General features: G+C 39.4%; 1 long non-coding RNA gene across 1 annotated transcript; it reads right to left on the reverse strand.

The window, feature by feature from the left end:
* Positions 1 to 322: 322 nt before the first annotated feature.
* On the reverse strand, positions 323 to 3,530 carry LOC104876701. The gene is made up of 3 exons (XR_784389.1): positions 3,442 to 3,530; positions 1,026 to 1,300; positions 323 to 424 (listed from the first exon to the last, which is right to left on the reverse strand). It is a non-coding gene; the product is annotated as an uncharacterized LOC104876701 (long non-coding RNA).
* Between the last annotated feature and the right edge of the window lie 7,408 nt (positions 3,531 to 10,938).

A 10,938-nucleotide genomic window follows, 5' to 3' on the forward strand; every position in this document is an offset into this window, starting at 1 on the left:
GTAACTTATTTTGGTTTTATTTTCTACTTCGTAAAACTAATACTAAAGTTTACCACTTAAAATTTACTAAAAATTTTGTCATGACAGTCAAATATAAAATACCTTTCTTAGTGCTAGCCACTTTCTTTTTCTTAAGATTATAGTCATGTTTGACTTTTCAATACTAAAATTAAAAAATTCCCTCTCCATCAATATTGAAACTTCATGATATCATAAGCCTGGTTTCATGTTCATTATTGTAGTAAGCAATATAAATCTTTCAATGCCAGTAATTTACTTAACTTGACGATTCATAGATTTTTTTTTACTGTTATTTGCTGTTCATTGGTTTATTATTGTTATTTTAAATATTTTATATGGTCTCTTGGACCACATTTGCTTCAGAAAGCCCCCCAAAACAGTACCACTAGTCGTGTTCAAGTACCTGAAAAATAAAGAAGTTTGAGTTAAATTTGGGTAATGGAAAGATGAATATAAAAAATAATACTTTTGAAATTTATAAATTGGTTATCCATAGAAAATTCCTACTAGGACTGTAGCAGTTTTGACTAGTATATGTCCTTGTGTATAAAAAGAAGATATACCACCACCATCATCAATATCATCGTATTAACTAGCATTCTGCCTACTGTAGATTCTGTGAAAAGCAAAGTGAGTTAACATTTTACTGGAGAAGCCAATAACCTTTAATGTTACATGATCATGCAAGACATTGCAGATAATATTATTTGTGATGTTCAGTGATACATAATGTAGTTTTCATTGCTTCATTAGCTTCATTCATTTTTCATTAATAGTAAAAATTCATTATCTTCCCCACATTTACAAATGATAGAATATTTCGATTTTTTTTTTTTTTTTTACAATAGTGACAGCACACTGCCACCAAATTCAGATGCACAAATTCTCAGTTTGGTGTATAATTCAGCATGCCTTTATCAAGTGCCTCCTTGTTGAGGGAGAGTAAAATATACTAGCAGTAATATGTTTTCTTAATTCAAATCTTGGCCCAGCTGCTTTCTTACCGTAAGATCTTGAGCTTCTGGTCTGTAACATACGTGACCTAGAGTTGTTGAAGAGGGAGATGTATGTGCAAGTGGATGGTGAGGCATTTGGTAGATGCTTCAATAGCATTGGCTTTTCTTTCATTCCTTCTTGGGGTCACTGCTGTGATCCATGCCCACAGAGTAGATGGGAGGGAGAGAGGCGTACTTGAAACCACTTTTTTCCTTAGTAAATCAAACATCCAGTATTGTGATGTCATAGGCTAGTCTCTTCACTTTGAGTGCCTTGGTTAGCTCTGTTAAATTTGGGGGTTGACTTTTAGTTCATGATTATTTCTAAGAATACTTTGAAGCCTGATCTGTGAATCTATGATATTGTGAAGTAATCGAGTTAAAGACTAGAATACTAACAACAGAGTGTTGTGTGTGCAGTACTGTCCACAATAATATATCATGAAGGAAGGATCAACTGAATTTAGTGACATATTAGATAAGATTAGGCATGATTATACATGAATTAGAAACTATTCTAGGGCAGTGTTCCCCAATATGCCCTCTACAAAACACTAGTTGCTGAGGATAGTCGTAACTGTTCACTGAAAAAGATTTCTGAAAACCTCTTTTGAAAGGCTGAGCAGGTTTTTTTTACCTGCAGGACTTCCTGAATCTTTAATTTGGATTGTATTATGATTCTGGAATAGGAATAGGAATATATTATGATTCTGAAATTGAGGAATGAAGTACTGTAATAGTATGAAGGATTTCTAAAATTTGTTTCATCATGGAATTAAAGTTTCTTGTACTCATGTAACATTCTGCAAGATCAGTATTACATAGGAAATAGTGTGCAAAATGTTGCCCCACTGTTTTAAACCAGAAATGTGATAGAACCTAGATGCCATTGGCTCAGCCCAATTAATATGCTGAACCCTAACCACGTAACAGTCCTGGGGAGACTAGAAATGAATAAGATTTCATCTTATATCTGGGCCTGCTGGCATAGACCCGTAATCCAAGCACCGAGGCTGAGGTAGGAAGGTCCCAAGTTTGAGCCTAGCTTGAGCAACTTAGCCTCTTAGCCACTGTCTCAAAACAAAAAATAAAAAAGGGCTGAGAATGTAGCTCAGTGTGAAGGCCTTTGTTTCAATCTCTAGTACTGAAAAAAAATCCCATCTTTGCAGCAAATCTGGCAATATCCTTTCAAGTACGCATTGTCTACATGGCTAATAGCTAGGATAACTTGGGGGAGATGGTATCCCACTGGATTATTGATGTGGACTCAGGGAAGGCAGTATCCTGAGGGCACAATTTTAGTTTCTGTCTTAGATGTGTTTATCCTCTGTCCTCTGTTAAAGCTCTTGTAATTATCACCCTGTTCACCTCAGAGAGATTCTGTGGATGAAATGAATGTACACTACTCAACCTCAAGTGGTTGGAGTTAAACCAGTTAAAAGTCTCTTTGGAGTACATAGTCATCCAACCACTACTTTTGTACTTGCCATAAAGTCAAAATATAAGGAGAGGAGCCTGAAAAAATAAATGAGAGGCACAGGCAATCTCTTCCTTTATGAGGGAGGGATTTGGTGTCTTAGTGTTGGTTCGAACTGATGGGCATAATGTCTGTTTTTAGCTTTTCATTGACAAAATATCAGCAAGAAGCCTGATGGCAGATTTTACTATCTGCAGACTATTTCACCACTGGGTTTTTCTGCCTGTTAGGCCTTTGGAAACATTTTGGCAGGTTGAGCAGTTATTTTGCTCATGTTTTGAGTAGCATTTCTCTGACCTTTTGTTATTTACTGAACTAGTCCAGCCTGTTTTCTTTTAAGAGAAGCGAGAAATGAAGGGGAGTTGGTCAGCACATGCTGACAGTGGTATCGGAAGACTCAGTTTTGAGCGGCTGGGCTCCATGTATTCCTCCAAAGCAAATGGGTCATTGGCCTCATTGTTTCTTATTTGTCTGAATTGTAGGGAGTTCTTGGGGATTTGTTTTTCTTTCCTTGATAAAGCAGATGCATCTGGGGATAGTAATTTAGTTAAAGCATTTTATCGCATTTCAAAGCACAGCCCTCTTTGAGTTGTATGACATCTTTGGCATCGTGGATTATCTGAAGCCTCATCTCTCTGAGCAGTTACATGACTTGTTTCAGGGGAGGATAGCTCAGTACTGGACAGCTTTGTGACTTGATGACAGGTCAGTTCTCGCTGGGTAGCTGTCACTCCTGAGCCTTTACAGCCTAGTAAGTTCAGACAGCAGAGATGATGACACCACCCAAGATATCTTGTGAGTCTGATAGCTTGGTTTGGATACCATGGAATCTGCTTGATTGACATACAAATGGAGTTCTTTCATCTGATTTATATGAAAGTAATCTGCAAGTCCAGAACACAACAAAAACCCCACAGGTTTGAATTAGTAACCCATATCAGTAGATACCTGGTTGGTTGAAGAGGTTAATGCCAGTCATGTGGCCTCAGTAGTTTAGTTTCTTTCTCATGCCACATACCTGAGGACTTCAAAATCCCTACATGATATTCCTCTTCTTGAAGATGGCTGAGAAATAAACACAGATTGCGTCACTTAAGTTTTTCAAGGGAAAAATTGCTGAAAATGAAGTATAAATTTATTGGCATCCCTCTGTGAAGACTGTGAGATATAAAGGATATAAAGGGTTAACAGGTTACCAAAAGAGAGGGGGAAATTCTTATAGAAAACAGAACAAATGATGAAAAAATAGAAACCTGTAGAACGTGCAGTTAGCAATGAGAACTTAAGGTGCAGGCTGAAATGGAAACACACTATAAACAGATTGAGGGAGAGACAACAGCTTTAAGGGAAAACATCTGTCTGCTGGATCTGACATCCAAAAGCTGCATCTGTGGCCTAGGCTCAATCTTGCATTGCTTAAAAAAGGAATGTGAAGGGGCCCAAAGCAGGCTCTGGAAGTTTCTTTTTTCCTCGAGATTTTCTGTTCAGAATGCTGCCAGGAACTTATGAACTAATATGGTCTTTTTTTTTTTTTTTAATGCTGAAGTAGTGTTCCTTCAAAGTTGGAATTGTGGATTCAAAAGACATTTCACCTGTACTGTTCTAGACACACAAATCAGAGGACTCATTTACTTTGCCAAATTAAACCCTTGAAATTCCCCAGATGGACTCTTTAAATATTTTGTATTTCACAAAGAAGTTTTCAGTAGTAAAGAAGTTGGAAGCCAGAAAAGCAGGTAGGTATGTTCTAATGGTGCCTTAGAGGCAATTAAGAGCATCTATCTGAATACTACATTTTGTTTGTCATAACAATCCCTTGACAATTAGTTTTTCTCTTTGTGCAGTTTGTTTGTATTGTATAGAAACAGCCTAAGCGGGTAATTTAAAGGTAATAGAGTGCATATGTTCCCTATATGTGTGTTAGGTCTCAGTTTGTCTGAGGAGAAGCAAAAGAGAATGATGAGCAGGTTTCCCCTTCTCCTTAGAGAGTACCCTTGCCCCTTACAGTCTTTACAATGGGATGCAAATAAATTTGTTTCATTTTCAGGGAAAAACTTGCGACCTAATTCATATTACCTGACAATAATCATAAATGAAGTGTAAGAATGCATCCTGGATTGTTATGAGTAACTTATTTGGAAATGTCACAGTATACCATAACCTTCTATCTCCCTCTCATTGACCTCCCCCAGGATCCCTCTTTAACACTCTTGTCTTTGTCATGATACATCTAACCCCAAATAGAGATTGCAGTAAGAGTTGCACATGCCATGGCCACATATGTTTGAAGTAACTTGAAGTTTTTATCTAATATGAATTTTATCTAGTATAAATTAAGTTTGTGGGAATGGTAGTGGCTGAATAATGGTGAGAAATGGCTCCATTTTGTGGCAAGGAGAATGGGATGTTTTAATGAGGACTCACTGGTGATAAAGGATTTTGGGAAGACTATAAGAATAGGAAGTTCAATAAACAGAGAAGAGGAGCTACTTCTGTTGGCTACTGGAGTGTTCCTTACTCCAGTATGTGATGACCCCAAGGAGATGCTCATCTGGTCATTGTGCCCAAGATCTGTGCGCAGAACCTTTCCCACTGTCCTTTGCAAGCACATGAGAGCCTCTCAGAATTTAAATTGGGCCATATATCATGTCTCCAGCTTTCTTTTCAGTAAAGTGTATATCCTAGCTCTGTGGTAGCAATTAGGACATCATGTTTCATTAAAGTTCAGTCATTGGCCTCAAGTCCACATCGCTTGAATGTTACAGGTGTGAACTCGGGGCTTTGGCTCCCTCATTCTTCCATTTCCATTTTGTTAAGCCACACAATCCTCCATTTTTTAACCTTCTCTGTTGTCAAGGAGAAGCGTTGGAAAATAAAAAGCATCAAATTTTATTCTGTCTTAGAAGAAATCTCTCAAACTGTTTTATCACCGTATGAGCATGGCTGATGAAGTTTGAAGATTCCTTACTTGAGAATAGTCCATCTCAAATGTCATCTGCACCACTCTCCAGTATGTTCTTTGCCATATAATTCCTTGTACCTTGAAAGGGTCTAGCTGTGTTTTTCTAAACCAAGCAGCTGTCCTTAGGATTTTGCATCCTTAGTGCCTACCACAATTCTAATACAACTCCTTTTTAAAAAATTATGTTTTACACATAAGTGACCTGAGCTAGGTGTAGTGGCTCATGCCTGTAATCCCGGTACTTGAGAGGCTGAGGCAGAAGGACTGCAAGTACAGAAGTGAACTGCTAATGATGGACGAGGCCAGGATGGCAAGCTAGGACATCTTGTTTGCATCTGTCTCATTGTTATCCTTTACTTCTCTGTTTGCCAAGCTTTTGAGATTCTCTTGTATAACTTTATGGCTGACTGTTTTCCAGAGGGTCACCAAGCATAGAAGCATTTTCTGCATTAATGACCTGGGGAAGGGTGTGAACAGGAAAATCAGAGACCAGATAATTTGATAGAAAGGAGGATGGATGAACTTTCACTCCCTTCTCCAGAGAATGTCAAATTCAGCATGACCTCACCCAGACCTAGTAACTTAGAGATCCCATGGTATCGGGTTATCCCATGATGATGATGTGAAGGGCAAAACTACTACCCTTATTTCTTGGGATAAAAATTGATCCTTAGTCATACAATATACAAATTAAGCTGCCATGAAGTATGCTTGGTAGAGCAGCAAAATTCTATTTTCCTTTTTTTTTTATTTGCTTGATTTTATTTTTTAGTGAATTCACTTCTATGGAGTTCTAAAATTTTTCTTTACCATTTATATTTTCTGTACTTTATCTCACTATTGAAAAATACAGATGGCATATGAAAATTTAATATGCTAGGATTATGCCAAGGTAAACACCATGGACCAGGGTCAGAAAACTATGTCCTGTGGGACAATTTTTGCTCACCACTTGCTTTTGTAAATAAAGTTTTATTGGAACACAGCCATGAGTGTATGTATTGTCTATGTTTACTTTTTTACTACAACAGCAGAGTTGAGACTACATGGCTTTAAAGTATCTACTATCTGGTCCTTACTAAAAATTTTTTCCAACTTTTGCTATAGACATTTTCATGAAATTTAATCACTCATTCATTTACTCATTCTTTTAGTGGGTATCAGCTCTGTTAATGACAGGGAGAAATGTAAATATGAATCAATCAGTCTATAATGCAGAAGAATTTATAGTCTAACACAAATTAACAGCCATCTGAAGAGACAGAGTGCAGTAGTACAGACAAGAAATACAGATGGGATATACACAAAGGCCCTGCTTCTGTAACTGGCTCACAGTGATTTCCTTGTAGGAACTTCATGAGAAGTAAGAGTCATTTCCTTCATGGAATTTTATAAATTGTAGAATCAAAAGGGTGGAAATGATCCCGGATATTACTTTCCGTCCAAATGTCTTTATATGGATGCATGTTTTCCCTATAGCTAGGGGGATAATCATATTTATAGAAAATGTTTGAAGATTTGAAGGGAGGCTTCCTTCTCCAGGGTCCAAAGATAAAGAGAATTCCTTTTCTTTTTAAATAGTTATTCTTGCAGGAAAGTAATCATAAATGGGTCTCAAAGAAAGGATCTTGGAGCGAACCTCTCAAATATTAAGGGGGGTTTCCTCAATGAAAACCAGATAAAATATAGAACCTCAGCCATGAAATGCTGTGACTCAGTGACAGTCATATCTCTTCCTTCTCTATATTGCCACGTGTATAGGTGTGAACTGAGCTTTGGCTCAGTTCCCACTGGTGTGTTGAAGCATGCAAGGGTTTAGGCCCCTACCCCTAAGGGAATTCCATGCCTAAGGCCCACTCAAGCTTTCTGTGAGAAGTAATTCCTGCCTCTTCATTTATGACCTTGCTGAATTTTTCAGATATCTTTTGAATTAACCAGACTTGGATACAGACAGATAACATGCATTAAAAAATCTAGGTGGCTGATTTAATAAAGGATTCTAGAGTTTCAGATTAGTTAAGAGCGAGAGGAGTGAGATTCCTTCCATTTCTGCTTCTAGCAGGGTATCAAAATTGTTGACTAAATCCCAACCACTCATTCTTTTTATTCCTAGCAATAAAGGTAACAGAGCTAATAAAGTGTACTTTTGCCTTAGACTATGACCCTGTAAAGTTTCACCCACTGACAACAAATATTTTGACTGATAAAATCAAGGGTGTTTGTTGAGAAAGATCCTGAAAGAAAACAATACTGGATCCTCAGTGAGGTGAGGTGGGACACACCAAACCTAAATATTTCACATTTCTTTCTTCCCTCAGGTCAGAGAACCCCTGCACTCAGATATCTGACAGGGTCCACAAGGGCCCCAGGCATCTCTTGCTAAAGAGCACATGCCGGCTTGGCACCCGTGCTTCCCAGTATCACTCATCCTTTTGGTCCCCTCTCATTCCCTGAGCCAGAAAAGAAGAATCCACTGTGCTGTTTGGAGAACACTTTTCAGGGCATTGACTGGCAAGGAGGTATAGTTATTTTATGCACACATGAGGGCTGTGTTGTATTAACATTTTCTAAATAAGAAGAAACTCTGCTATCTCCTTCAAGCCCTACCATGTATTTATGAATGAGATTGCTTCGTTTTCGTTAACATCAGTAGCAGGGAAGTCAGAAAGCATTACTTCTAAAATGGGGGAAGAATATTCCAAATACACACATTTCCATCCAACTGCAACAGTAACCAGCAAACTGAATTACTTTACCCCGTCATCATGAGCCCCATCCATGTGGGATTTTTCCCGAGTTTCTGATTTATAACGATCATTCTTGAAGACCTAGAAATGCTTAGGTGAGATTAAATTACTGATTATCTTACAGTTCTGTTTTCACTGGAGCCTTTCTGGACGGCTGCTGATTTGGTCCCATTTAAAGCGCTCAGTGGCGTGAACTCACTTGGTTTCTGCCCACATCACTGCATTCCTGGGATGCCGTTCACAGGCCTTAGCAAGATCATCTGACAGCCGCCTGTGAGGTCAATGAACTTTATACATAATTAAACACTCAACGGTTAGGAAAATTCATTTTGTCTCTCTCCCTTGATAAGTGGAGAAAGAATACATGTTAACTTTGCCCTTGGTGCCTGGGTAAGAGTTATAAGGAATCACTGAGCTAGTTTCACATGATTTAATGCTGAACCGAGTAAGAAAGTGATTGCATCCTCTACTGGGCCCCACAGAACAGTCACCACCCACACTGTTTATTCAGACTGGGATCTTGGCCATTTGGAGTTTAAGCCAGAAGAAAGGGGGGAAAAACTAACCCTGGAATGAACGCTTTTGAAACTCTGTATTCTTGGTGAATGCCGCCAAGGATTCTTTTAAAAATCTATTTTAAATCAATTACTGTACTGGGATCATATTTTCATTAACAATTAATTGTTAGCAAAAGCTAATTTTCTGTTTTCACCCGGATTTGGAGTTGAGGATGGGTAGGCTGGCATTGGAATCACTCCCTCTGTTTGTCCTGGGCGTCTGATGCTGCCACCAAACTATGTGTGGGCAATTGGGCAATGCTGACCTTTCTCTAGCTTTCCAAAAAGAACAAGCAGAGGTGTCAGGAGGAGAAGGATAGAGAGAAAACAAGGCTACCGGACCACAGTAAGTGCACGTCACTGGAGAAGTAAATATACAGGAGGTGCGCAGCCTATGGCAGAGAATAGGAGAAAGCAAGAGGCAGAATCATAGGCCTGGAGGAGGTTCAAGGAGGCACTGCATCCATCTGTCTCTGGTCAGGGCTGCACAAAATCATCTCAGACATGTGAGATTGTATCGTAGCTTTAGAGATCTCTAGAGGAGTTTCCAGAACCTCCCTTGGTTACCCACCCTGCTATTTAGCAGTTCCTACAGCCAGGAAATACTTTCTTATTTCCAGCCTAAAATGTGCTCGTGGTGATGCTTCAGGGGAGAAGTCACCAGCCGAGACCACTCCCACCTCCCACAGCATGTTTGTTCCTCGGAAGGGATGGAGCATATTACTCTCTTCTCCATTGTAACTCCTTCTAGAGGAGTCTGTAGGCTGCAAGACAGGGGACAGGACAGGGGCAGCCTGAGGAGCAGCATTTGTGGAGGCGTGATGGCTGGGCATTTTATGTGTTTACCAGGGTGAAAGCACAGAGCTGTGACACATCCAAGGGAAAGTCTTAAACCATGGGCAGGTACTAAATGGGGAAGTTCATGCTTTAGATTTTAAAAGAAGAGGAAAGAGAATCCTGCAAGACAGAAAAGGGACTCCAGAATTTCACCGGTCTTAAGATGAACCTCCACCTCCTCAGTTTTAAGAAGAGCTAAAAGCCAGGAAAGGTAAGGAACCAGGCCCAGACAAATTCAGAGGTCAGTTGTCCCCAAAGGCAGCACCCCTGTCTGTCATTCACTCTGAAGCTGGAATGACTCTGAGGCTTCAGTTACTTTTCTCACTTCCCTCAGCCTCTTCCTCCTCCTCGACGGATATAGTGAACACTCAGCCCCTCCAAGAGAAAATTACAGACTTATTGAAAAGCTGGCACATGACTCCTGCAGTCGGCTCCTTCCCATTTTATCAAATTATGTCATTCCCCTTCCTCAGGCTGTGGTTTGTTCTAGAATGAAAGAAGTAGTCTTCCCTTTCGCCCACCTGCTCTAAGTTGTGCCAAGTTCCAGTTCCCTATGTTAAATAAATAACTGAGTGAGTGGCATGAACACTGTAATGTAATGAGGGGGACTTTGAGCCCTGAAGCCATAAACCATGTGCCCACTGTGCCAGGTCGTTGTTCCTCAGCTTCATCATCTATCAACTGGTAGCACTTGTCATGTCTGCTCTTATGGGGGGCGGGCTCTTGGAAAATGATAATACAGTCAGGTATCACTGAATGGTAAGAACACATTGTTAGAGGTATGTCATTCTGAGAGAAGTCTGAGAGGCGACCTCATCCTTGTGAGAATGTCATAGGGTATGTTCACCCAATCTAAGGTCATATGATGCTACCAGATGATAGAATCTTACAGAACTATGTCATGCATGAGGTCCACTGTTGATTAAAATGTCATCACGTGGTGCACAATGGTATTTATTGACATCTGAAAATGTTCACAGCATGGTGTTCTTTATTAGGAAGTATTTCAAGCAAACAGGAAATAATGGAGAACAAGAAGATAGTGAACACATGTGGTCATGTCCTTACCCATATTTGTTTCAGGTCTTCCCATCTAGGCTTGTTTCATAATGTGGAGTTAAGGCTGACCCCCATCTCCCGTTCTGTATTTCACAGTGGCATCATTCAAATGTGATGCTTATTGTTACCATGTGCAATTATAGTTTTTACACAAATAATTGCATATTTTAAAATATCTTTAAAGCTTATGTAAATGATACCATAGGACTTGGACTCTGTTTTACTTGGTAGAGTAGTCTGTTGTGAGACATACTTTATCCATTTTCCATTCTGTTTCATGTCC

Source organism: Fukomys damarensis, unplaced genomic scaffold (genome assembly GCF_012274545.1).
Source record: "Fukomys damarensis isolate Sample0158 unplaced genomic scaffold, DMR_v1.0_HiC HiC_scaffold_30, whole genome shotgun sequence".
Taxonomy (NCBI): Eukaryota; Metazoa; Chordata; class Mammalia; order Rodentia; family Bathyergidae; genus Fukomys; species Fukomys damarensis.